This window comes from Malus sylvestris, chromosome 11 (assembly GCF_916048215.2).
Source record: "Malus sylvestris chromosome 11, drMalSylv7.2, whole genome shotgun sequence".
In the NCBI taxonomy this organism is placed as follows: Eukaryota; Viridiplantae; Streptophyta; class Magnoliopsida; order Rosales; family Rosaceae; genus Malus; species Malus sylvestris.
In genome coordinates this window covers 27,631,472-27,643,997 of record NC_062270.1, presented here as the reverse complement: position 1 = coordinate 27,643,997, position 12,526 = coordinate 27,631,472, and positions in this window count along the sequence as shown.

Here is a 12,526-nt window from a genome sequence, read left to right as displayed (position 1 = left end):
AAAAGGGTGTGTGAAAAGTAAAATGGGGTGTGTGAATATTACACCTTTTAAAGTTTACCAGTTTCCGGCGAGCACTGTAACTTTCGAGGTGTTTTCTGGCCAATCCACGGCAAGTTAGCCATCGTGCAAGGTACCATTCTCTTCATCTCGTTGAGTTCTACAACTTAGGTTTTTGAGTCACTCAATTTGGTTGAGTATCGAAGAAGTTATGAATGTTTGAAGTTGTGCCCATAAATCGACCAAACCTTGGCATGAAACCAGGTCAACCCGACCCGATTACCCTGAAACCTAGATCCAAGATCCAAGATCCAATCTTGTAGCCGGCCCAACCCAGACCCTTTGGGCCAGGCTACCAAGCCCAAGCCTATAATTGTGACCCAATTACCCAGCCTAATTGCCCAAGCCCAAACCTACCAAGCCCAAACCCAAGACCTAGACCCGTTGACTTTGACCTGACCATTGACTTTCGTTGTTGACCTTTGACCGGTCAACGTTGACTTTGGGTTGACTTTTTCGGGTTTCGACCGGGACCCTTCCTAGCCTAATTTTGACATCTTGAATCCGTTTATGATGTCCATTTCCCAAAATTAAATCATTTGAGTAAAGTTTTATTAATTGGACCATTTATGTGCTTAGGTGCAATTATTTGTGGCGTTTCCATCCACCCTTATTTGCACAGCTCTTTGCCAACGGTGTAAGGTGAGTAGACCCCTTCTAAAATGCATATTTTACTATTAGAAATGCATACATGAAAAACATGATTTAATGGTTACATTTTATGAGATGTTTATGAGTAAATTAAATTTACACTTTGTGAGATATCATGCTTTATTGAGAATATTTTGGAATACCATCCTTTATTGATTTTGACGTTCTTTGTAGTATAAATGATTGATGACTATATACTACGAATATGTTTTATGATATGACGTTGTAGCTACCGAACTCTAATTAGGATATATATATATATATAGGTTTTACGATATGACGTTGTAGCTACCGAACTCCAATTAGGATATATATATATATTAGAAATCATAAGATACTGCCTACGGGCGAATGATATTTATATATGTCTTTGGGTGGGTGTTGTAGGAGCCTACGAGCGTCAAATACTTATATTGGCTTCAGCTGGGGGTTGTAATGCCTAAGGGCGGAAGATACTTATATTGGCTTCGGTCGGGCGTTTGTAGATGGCTTCGGCCGGAATATATTCATATTGGCTATGGTCGGGCATTTGGTTGGTGCCTATGGGCGGGAGATATTCATATTGGCTACGGCCGAGCGTTTGGTTGGTGCCTACGGGCGGAAGATACTTATATTGGCTTCGGCTTGGAAATGTAGTTCCTACAGGTGGAAAATATTTATATTGGCTTTGGCCGGGAGATTTAGTGCCTACGAGCGAATGATCTACCTATGGGCGCGTAATGTAGAACCTTCAGATGAATGAAAAAGTGTTCTATATGCCTTCTGGCAAATGAAAATATTATATATATGTATATGCCTTATGTATGCACCTCTACTAAACACACTATATGTGATATATGTTTTATGAAAGGTTTTATGGCATGCTAACGTTTTCGAAAAACCTATTACACATTATACTATTGAGTTTTCATAAACTTTGTGAGTTAGTACGTTGAGAAATAATTATGTTAGTACTATTTATATATCAAGTTGGTCCACTCATGTTTTGTTTTGTACCCCCTCAAGACTTAGATTCGAGGCGTATAATCTTGGCGTCAAGGCACTTTTGCATCGACATTTTCGAGTCATTTCGGTGTAGGACCCATCCTTTTTTTCATTTAATTTTATATTATTCCTTTTTAATGTTTAGGATTAGTTGTATGCTCTGAACACGTTTCATAATTGCATAATCATTGTATTTAAATTTATAAGTATTGTCTATATTTATTATTTCTCATGCATCCTAATATGGCTTCGTCACTTTCGGGTGTCGGCCAACACATGCCTACCCTGGTGTTTGGTGAATATCAGAGTCGGACGTGTCAATTTGGTATCAGAGCGTGGTTTGTTTAGAGCATACTTAGGATCTTCTGTTACTATAGTGGTGTGTTGGTCATGACATCATTTAAATGTCACGATTTTCGAATTTGTTGTCATTCGGCACGGTTGTGCAACCCTTATTCTGCATGAATAGTCACATCCTATTGAAGAATAAGAAATTTCGTGTCAGGATTATGCCTCAACGGTGACGAAATGGATTGTTGGATGACTTTCAACATTCGACCGATACTCTGCAACATGCGTTCCTTAAGAATTGCCAGCAGAGTCGGTTTTTACATTAAAGTGACGTGAACTAAAAATATCAGTAAGAGGAAGTCTGGTTAAGACCAGCTGTAGACCCGAAGTGGCAATGCCACTCTGCAACATGCGTTCCTTAGGAATTGCAAGCATAATGGTATCTACACAGGAATGTGGTGAAACGGAAAAATCTAAGTGGTTTGAATTTAGAAAACCTGAATCGGTAATGTCATTTTGCGACATGCGTTCCCTAGGAATGGCGGGCAAAGTCGTATCTTTATGGAAATTGTTCAAAACATTCAAAGTGCGTGTTGGAGAAGGCGCGTAAGCATTAGACGTTGCGAAGATTAGTAATTGTTAGTTTGGTGGGATTGAATCAATGTCCTCGGACTCGCTCATGCTGAGGAAATTGTGTGGATCCTTAGAACAATTCTTTGTGATTGTTCTATCGAAAACCTTCTTGCTTACTCCAACCATGACATCAGGTTCACTAAATATCAATTGTCAGTTGTACATCAAATTCTTCGAACGTTGTTTTTGCCTAAAGTAGATACTTCTCTTGGGAGTTTCTTTGGTAACAGAAGTTACTCTTACCAAATCCAAGATTGTGACAATTGGAAATCAAGAATCTTCTCGAGCGTCGTGAATTACGAAATATCATTAGTATTGTCGATTTCTATCGACAGTTGCCAACGATTTTCTACCATAACCCAAACCCTCAACTTCGGCTAGGGAATAAATCAGTTTTGTTCGAGATGCTGTCTCACCTTACCATTGTTCATATACTTCTCGATGACACCAACAAAAATTTTGAATCTGTCGATGATGTTTTACTGAAGGTGTCATTGTGCACTGAGGTAGCATATTGGGCGATGCTTTTACTTTTCGACGGTTGGGACCACCTGATGCAAACCGTCCTATTTCCGACCTAGAGCCTACAGTTATAGTCCTAACTTGAAAATCTAAGGACACCCTCACCGTGGTGAAACTGAAGGAAAAAATTTGTCCTAGCTAAGAACAAGAAAGAACATTTGAATACATATGCAAACTATTAACACTTTAAAGTAGGCATGCATTAAAAAACAATTCATAAAACCCATGACTTTCAAAGCCTAGTATATGGTGAACCAATAAACTCTTTAACAACATTAAAGAGAAGTAAAGATTTAGAGTTTCTTTACCCTTGAAGCTCATCCTTGTTTACACAAGGGATTCACCCAAGTGGAGGGCCTTCAAGTCACCTCCTAGCTCCTTGGATATTGCTTGTGATTTCCTTCTCCTTTTGTGCTCCTTTGGACTTTGTGGATGTAAGGAAAGGATCTCCAAAACACCAAAAGTTTGGTGTCTCTAAATCTCCACACCAAGGGTTAAGTGTGAAGATGAAATGGATGACTTAGGGAAGAAGAGATTGCTAGATTAATCTCCCTAAGTGGCCGGCCTCTTTGTAGAGAGAAAGAGAGAAAATGTTTCACCTCTTTGCCTCAAAGAAAACCCTAATTAGAAAATAGCTATAAAGTTGCTTTTATAACACTTTTATTTGGTGAGTGGCAAACTTGCAATTAAGCAAACTTTCACCATCTCCTCACCATGGCCGGCCTATATGTTGTGATTGGGCTTATTGCCCATTTTGTTTTAGTTGTCATACAACTTAAACATAATGGGCCTTATGGACCAAAACACTTTTGGGCCCCGAAACCCAAAACCAACTTAAAAGCCCAATACGAACCTTTCGTATAATTAATTAACTAATTAATTAATCTTGACCATTCTTTAATTAAACCATTTAATTGCATATCCATTTCATTAATTTCTTCACTATCGCCCTTACTCGATGTACGATCCATTAGGTTCCAATTAGCGAGGTAGTGGGCGATTGTTACTCTTAACGATCGATTGTGAATTGAAACCACATTTCAATTCTCCCTTTATGATTAGTGTTTGCTAGTCATTAGGGCTTCCACAAACCATGAGTGACACCTAGCAGTATGTCATGGTTACCCAAACTAAGTAAAATTGGTTGGAGAACCTATCCAGTTACAACTACAATGCAATACGGTCCTTCTCTAATACAATACTCTTAATCACATTGTTTGAGTGATAGTTTGTTTCATGTCTACTATCCAATGTGATACATATCTATATGATTCCCTTGAATATGATTTGGAACAAACTTCCTAAGTCATATTCATATGCTTTGGCCAAAGATTTTAGAATCATATCTTAGAGTATACTCCTTCCACCATGGAAGGTTAGAGATCCCTTGTTGTGCATTCATATGCCTACATGACTATATAGCTTGACCCCAACAATGTCGTGGACACTCCAATGGAATGCCGTTGACATGATCAAAGATCAAGGACCTAACCATTAGACATCTATGATGCCTCAGGTCAAAGGGCTACTTTGCATATTGCAACTTTCGAGTTCTTACATGACATGTATGTTCAAACTCTCTTTCGATCGTTGTTCAATGTACTCGATTACTCTTTCGAGCACCTATGTGTTTGTCTTAGTGTCCAACACCAAATGACTTGAGACTAGTCATACTCATGCTTGAGTCAACATAACACATACTAACCTTAGCGGATTGTCAATACCCAATTGGCAATCCTATGGCTAGGAACGTTTTAGGAATGAACATAAGAGAATGGTCTCGATAATCTAACTCACTTAGATCACTTGTCTCTTAGATCAAATACATCCCTTGGATTCCCTTATTACTTAAACACATGATACAATAAATAGTGATTAACAATAAGCTTTGCCCTTCATTAAACATATAAAAGTTTAATACATTAAGTATTCCAAAAAGCTATTACATCAAATGAGTGGCTTTGTGGGCATACTTCCAACAGAAACACGTAAGATCTTTATCAACCTTGCAAAACTTCTTAGTTAGATTCTCAGTCGAAATGAGCTAAGTCTCTGGCGACGGTGATTGATAGAGTATATAAATGTCTACAACTGCACCATCGTGTACCACCCCGATTGTGCAAGCGTAGTTGCTGAACACCTCAGTAGAAAGACACACCGATACTCGAATATTCTTCAATCATTTATATTTCCCCCTTGTATGGAACTCTTGGATACTCTGCGACATGATTATGGATAATCAGGAACCAAGTTAGCTAATTTTCAGGTTTGACCATTTCAAGTTGTTACTACCCAATCAAGCTAGGTACTTGTATGAACTCAAGCATCAGAGTTGTATATTCAAATCCAGATATATTGTACTCTAGATTTAATGGACTTATTTTGACCCTCAAATCCTAGTGTGTTCTTTTAGCCTTCTTGATGTGTTTTCTTGCTTAATCAGTGAGGAACTCATGATAGACCGACTCGACGGGTGCGTGCGCCCAATTTCATGTCAATGCTAGCAGGAATATTTGGAGCATAACCTTCTCGTGAGCCTACCAGACTTATCAAGAAGAGTTTCATGTGGCCATGAGGTTTGAGCTGCCTTTTAGTATGGGTGGTCAGCGGATTGCATCACGAATCACTATCTTCACGCAGGAATGAATAGCCACCTCATATTATCTTGCTATAATTCATAGGCATCATATCGTACTTTAGTAGTTCTTTCCTAACGATATATATATATATATATATATAAGTTCATTTGCCCAAATATTTTATGGGTATCTTCCACCCAACCCTAACACACCTTTTATATACATCTACTGAGATTAAATTCCATCTTAGGTTATGAGTCTGGTAATTCTGAGCCAGTTTTTGTGAATGGTTTAGAGCGACAGTCGTTATTCGAAGGAAGTAGTCCAAGTGATTGCTCTTCTAATATAGGTTTCGAACCTTGTACTTCTCGGCCAGGAGAGCGATGATCGCGGTTAGTCACGAAAGACATGTTTATGATATGTGTTCACCTCTACGCATCTTTCGACTACTTCACTCCAGGACCTTGTTGTTTGTGATGCGCGTTTCACTTCTAAGTTTTGTGAAGTTTCGTGAAGGCCTTGAGTATTAAGTTGTTTGTTTTGTATCGCATTTTTATTTGCAGGTTGTTGGACAATCTTGAACGAAATATCTAGATATTGAAAGATGTGTTGCATTCTTTTCATTTGTGGTTTCTGAATGATTAGATTTTGCGCTGATCTCTTTTGGAGTAGTTATGACGATAGTTTTATTTTCAGTTTGAGTATAACACTATTTGATACTTAATATGATAGATTCTAATAGCAACATTGGTTCGACTGTGGAGTTCTACGAATTGGTTTTCGGATGTTTGATTTTATGATTTGAGAAACTGTGTACTTGTGTTGTTGTTGACTTGGGATTGGACAAATTGGTATGTTTGCACCCTTAGGAAATTACTACTTGCTTATCGAGACAAGAATGTGTTGTTGATATTGCGGGCGGCTGACTATAATATCGATGACATATTCGTTGGGTTCATTAAGTAAGTGGACAAATAGACCCATCTACGATAGTTGTTACTTTTTAGTTATTGTTGGGGCTCGACCCAAAGACACATCTGTTCTCGGAGTACGTGACGTTTTGACTACTTGGGCGAGACCCACTTCCATTTTCGGTTTTGATTTTTAGTACAAGTATTTTGTTTTACCTTATATTAGTTATATATTTTGTCTTTTTGATACTACAAACTTTCGGTTGAGTCTTTTCCACTTTTAGTTTTAAGTTCAGTACTAGTTTTCGACCTCTATGTTAGTACTTATTTATTTTGACGCTATCTTACTACGTACATATTTTTTACCATACGTTACTATACAATTTTCGATTTATATCCTTATAAAGTATGTTTTTACTATTATACTGATGGGGGAAGAAAGTAAGAGCTTGGAGGCATGAAAGAGGATTTGGCAAACTGTTCACGACGGTGTGGCATATTCTCTTTGATGTAACCACTCTGACTTGATTTCTTCTTTATACATATTTTCTTTGCTATCTTCGAGTATTTATGTATAGTACGTTATTTCAAATTTCGGGACAAAATTTTCTTAACAGGGGTAGATTATAACGACCCATTCCGGATTTTACGAGGCAATTTTGTAATTTCACTTTGGTTGGGAGATATTTTGTTTTGGCTACGGCCGGGCGTTTGGTTGGTGCCTACAAGCGGAAGATACTTATATTGGCTTCGGCCATGAGATGTAGTGCCTACAGGCGGAAGATACTTATCTTGGCTTTGATCGGGATCTGTAGTGCCTACAGGCGAATGATACTGCCTACGGGCGCATGATGTAGAACCTTCGAATGAATGAAGAAGTGTTCTATATGCCTTCGAGCGGATGAAATATTATATATATATATATATATATATGCCTTATATATACACCTCTACTAAACACACTATATATGATATATGTTTTATGAAAGGCTTTATGGCATGCTAGGGTTCTCGGAAAACTTATTACGTATTATATTATTGAGTTTTCATAAATTTTGGGGATTAGTACATTGAGAAATAATTATGCTAGTACTATTTATATATCAATTTGGTCCACTCATGTTTTGTTTTGTGCCCCCTCAGGACTTAGATTTGAGGCGTACAATCCCGGCGTCAAGGCACTCCCACATCGGCATCTTCGAGTCCTCTCGGTGTAGGATCCATCCTTTTGTTCATTCAATTTTATATTATTCCTTTTTAGTGTTTAGGATTAGTTGTATGTTCTGAACACGTTCCATAATTGCACAATCATTGCATTTCAATTTATAAGTATTGTCTATATTTATTATTTCTCATGCATCCTAATACGGCTTCATCACCTTCGGGTGTCGGCCATCATGTGCTTACCCTGGTGTTTGGTGAATATTAGGGTCGGGCGTGTCACAAAAAATTCATAAAGAGTCCTACTTTGAGAAAGTCTTAGTAGTATTTCTCAACATTCAATTAACATCACTTCCTTTGCACTATGATGTGTCTTAAGCGTTAAATCTTGGGTTTGGAGCGGCAAGTTCGAAGTGGTTTGAGATTATGGTGGGATTATCTCTCATCTAATCACCCTTAACTCAGTTCATTACTTATTTTATTTGCCAAACTAGGTCATAGACTTTTGCGGTTTGTTTACTTTCAAATTCACAAAAAATTACCACTTAGTACTACGACATAGTGATATTCTTCTTTACTTGTAAGTTAAAGGTTTTAGATTCGATTCTCGCTAAGGGCGAATTTGAACCACTTTATTGTTAACCCATTGTAAGGCTAAGCCCACCTCCATTTATTTTGTGTATATAATATCATTTGTTTTAAAAAAAAATTCACAAAAACTTCACTTAATTTCAAACACATGTTTTGACTAAAGTACTGGTTCAAGACTTAAGCATGTCAAGTGGGACACCCTGATTCCAATTTCCAAGTCGCATGCTGGATTTTGATGCTTTTTTAAATTCCGATGCTTTTGAAGTGGTATGTCCTTTTTGGACGAAGTGGTAATACCTTTTAACTTTTAAGTTTTGCATTTTATTATGAGTAAATTGCTAATTTTTCTCGTCAATTTTCACTTGGCTTTCGATTTCTTTTTTAAACTTTTTATTTGAAAAATCAAGGACTTAAACTAATTTTTTTGGTCGATTTTCCCTTACCGTTAGTTGTCCATAAATTGCAACCAAATTAATGTTAATTCTTATCACGTGCACATCACGTGACTCTCCTTTGAGTACAAAAAGCATCACTTTGCTAGACATTCGGACACAAAAGTTATAGAATTACACAGATTTGCATTGGTCGACATTTTAGAAATATAGAGTTTTCAATTATTTTAAAGAACGAATCGACTGAACTACCCTTATATGTTGTGTACATACTTCCATTTAACAGAAATTTGGATAGAATGAATGAAAAACTTACACTAGGGGGAAATCACCCAAAAAAATTAGTTTAAGTCCTTAATTTGCTGATTGAAAAATTTAGGGGGAAATCAAAATGTAAGCAAAGTTCAAGGGAAAAATCGGTAGTTTATTCTTTTATAAGTGAAATGTTTTTAAGTTTGGTTTCTGTATAAAATAGTTTAATACCTATTGTTATGGCATATAGCCTAAATACTTCTACTTTTTTAATGTAAAATATCATTAGATCAAAACAACAATATTTACCGTTGAATCAATAAAGGATATTAACCTTCAATTCATGTCCAAGTTGAAGGAAATCAATTATTCATGATCGGTTCTCATTCCTTTCAATCCTATCAAATCAAAAGAGAAGAATATTTTTTGTGACTAATACATTTTGTACTTTTAACGAAGACAATATATAATATTAGCAATCATCTCTTTTTTATTCAAACATACATTGAGACAAATGGATCATTTAGTTTTAATCGCATGAAGATAAGTAAAAAGACAAGCAAAGTAAGGTTTAATTTTTTAAAGGGTAAATTACATAAAACTACCTCAACTATTGGATTATTAACGGTTTCATACCTCGTAAGTTTTAATGACATACTTTATCTTCGAATTTGTTACAATGTCATATCTTCCGTCAGTATGCCTACTTAATTAATAGGGTCAACAAATATACAAGCAGAGGATGGGGGCCTAGTTGCAGTGGCACTAGAGCCAAGAAAACTCTCACCTCACTCAAGTTCGATTCTTCCCACCCCCAAATTTAACTAGTGACAAAAAAAAATAAAAAATATACAAGCAAGTGGTCATTTATCACAGTTGTGGAAATGTGTTGAGCCTTTGTATGAAGGCGTGAGTTCAAATTCCGTCGATGACTAATATAAATCTAATCTAACAAAGTGTGCTACGACCCTACACATATTTGGACCATATTAACTTAACGTATTATACTAGTATTGTTGGATGCTACTTACAAGTCAGAACTTACAATTATTTTGGCTATAGCCTATTAATGACTACATTTTCGTCTATCTTGGTGGATTATGTTACATGAAAAGAGACGATATGCTGCCACAAATTTTTCTACATGATAGGGCTCCATCCACAGAGTGCCAATTGACTCACCATTGGATCATTGAAAAAGCTGCATGTCGTCAAGAAATTACGAATAGGATAGCAACATAAGTTTACCTAAAAACAAGAAAAGTTTCGGATGACAGAAATCATACTACAAAAGAAGGGTTTTCACAAGGACAGCAATAATTAGTGCCTATTTATTTTATAATTTGCATCTGGAATATGCTTGCAGGATGCAAATAGTTGTAATGAAAAGGGTAACTATGAAGTCGTTGAAGTCTTTGATTTCATATTACCGTATTATCATTGTGATTATGTAGAACTTCTACATTACCGTTTAGATAGGTTATCTTTTGTTGGCCGGAGGGTTTGTTTCTTATGGCTGCTATCATGGTTAGGGTAGACTTTATGCCCACCTTGGCTGTTTGTAATTTTCTACTTTATTAATAAAGTTACCTTTTGTCAATTACTATTACGGTTTAATGGTATTCATCTACACTTCTAAGTTAGAGGTCTTAGGTTCAATTCTTGACAAAGGCGAATTTAGATCATATTATTGCTAGTCCATTCTGAGGCTTTACTCATTGTGAGACTTAGCCCACTCTCCTACCCTTTAGTGTAAATAATATCGTTTGTTAAAAAAAAATAAAATAAAATAAAATAAAGTTACCTCTTTGTCACTTTCTCATGATAGTAATGCTGGAGTGAGATTGATTTTGAGGTTTTACCCGGAAAAAAAAGGGCAACTACTAATCTACGCTAGTATGAAGACGAAGTTATATATTTGATTTTTAATAGTGCTCCGGAATTTGGAATGATCAGGATTTTTAAGTAGATATTTTTTTGTTCAAAAATACGAAATTCAAGATGTAGTGGTTCAAATGCCCGAAGTGTTCTATATGTAGGAGCCTGAAGCATTAAATCTCCCATATTTTTATTTGCTTTTTTTTTTTTTTGCTTTTTAAGATATATGTATATTACAATTTTATACCATTTTATTAATTTTAGTTTGGTTAATTTCACTAACATTCCTTAAGGTTTGTTCAAAAGTACGAAATTCAAGATGTAGTGGTTCAAATGCTCGAAGTATTCTATATGTAAATCTCCCATATTGCTGTTTGCTTTTTTTTTTTCCTTTTTTGCTTTTTAAGATATATGTATATTACAACTTTATACCATTATATTAATTTTAGTTTGGATAATTTCACTAACATTCCTTAAGGTTTATCGTGTTTTATATAATCCCTCACAGGTTTGAGAATTACACTCTGAAATTCCAATCTACTTTCACATCACCTCTCAAGTACGAATGAAGAGGGAAAGAGAGATGGAGAGAGACTTTTGGTGTATGCAATATTTTGAGGGCTGAGGGAACTAGGAACAACGATACATACGTTCTTCTTTTCATTTTAATGTTCACTGCAATTCTTAAATTTGATTTTTTATTTATTTATGAAGCATTCATTTGGAAGTTTTTTTTTAAATAACTGAAAGCGATTTAAACAAAATGTTTTTGGGTTTCAAAAGTATTTAAAGTGCTTCCTGAAAGAAACATTAGTTAGGTGCACTTCTTGTAGGAAGCAATAAATTATGTGCGCTTCTTAGAGGAAGCACTTTAAGTGTTTTTCTAGGATTCATTTGCATTTTTACTAAGGATTGGTTCCAAAAGCACATTCATCCATTTTAAAAGGGAAAGGGATCCTGTCCGGATCCTTTCCACCTAATCCACCAAATTAGAGAATCCGTGCCGTTGAAATTTGATCCAACGGCTACAAATAGGGGCCCACAAAGTTATAATAACTTCAGCCGTTTGATCAAATTTCAACGGCACAGATTCCTTGATTTGGTGGATTAGGAGGAAAAGATTTGGAAATGATCCCTTTCCTTTTAAAAGCACTTCCAAATGATCCCTTCATCTTTTTGGAATGATGTGAAAGTAATTTAAAACTTTAGTAGGTGTTAGTGTAATTTCTCAAAGTTGAAGAGCTTTGTGAAACACGATAAACTTCAAGGGTAATTAACCCATTTTAGTTTTGATATTGTAATTTGAGTAGGGGTATAATTAGAATATATCAAGGTTTTAAAAGATGTTAGGCGCTAGTCGGGCAACGGGCTGGGGCCTAGCGCCTAGGTGGCTAGGCGGGGGCCTAGGCGGACTAGGCAGATTTAAGTAAATTTGTTATATATCATATAAATTAATTCAATTTACTATATAATATGTAAATAACATTGAATAACATGTTAATTTTATTTTAAAGAAAAATATATGTGTCTAAAATTTTAGACTGTTTTTTCAGTTTTGTATCATTATCTAAGCCATTAATTTTGTTGGGCCTTTTATTTTCATTAATAAAATGCAAGATTGGGG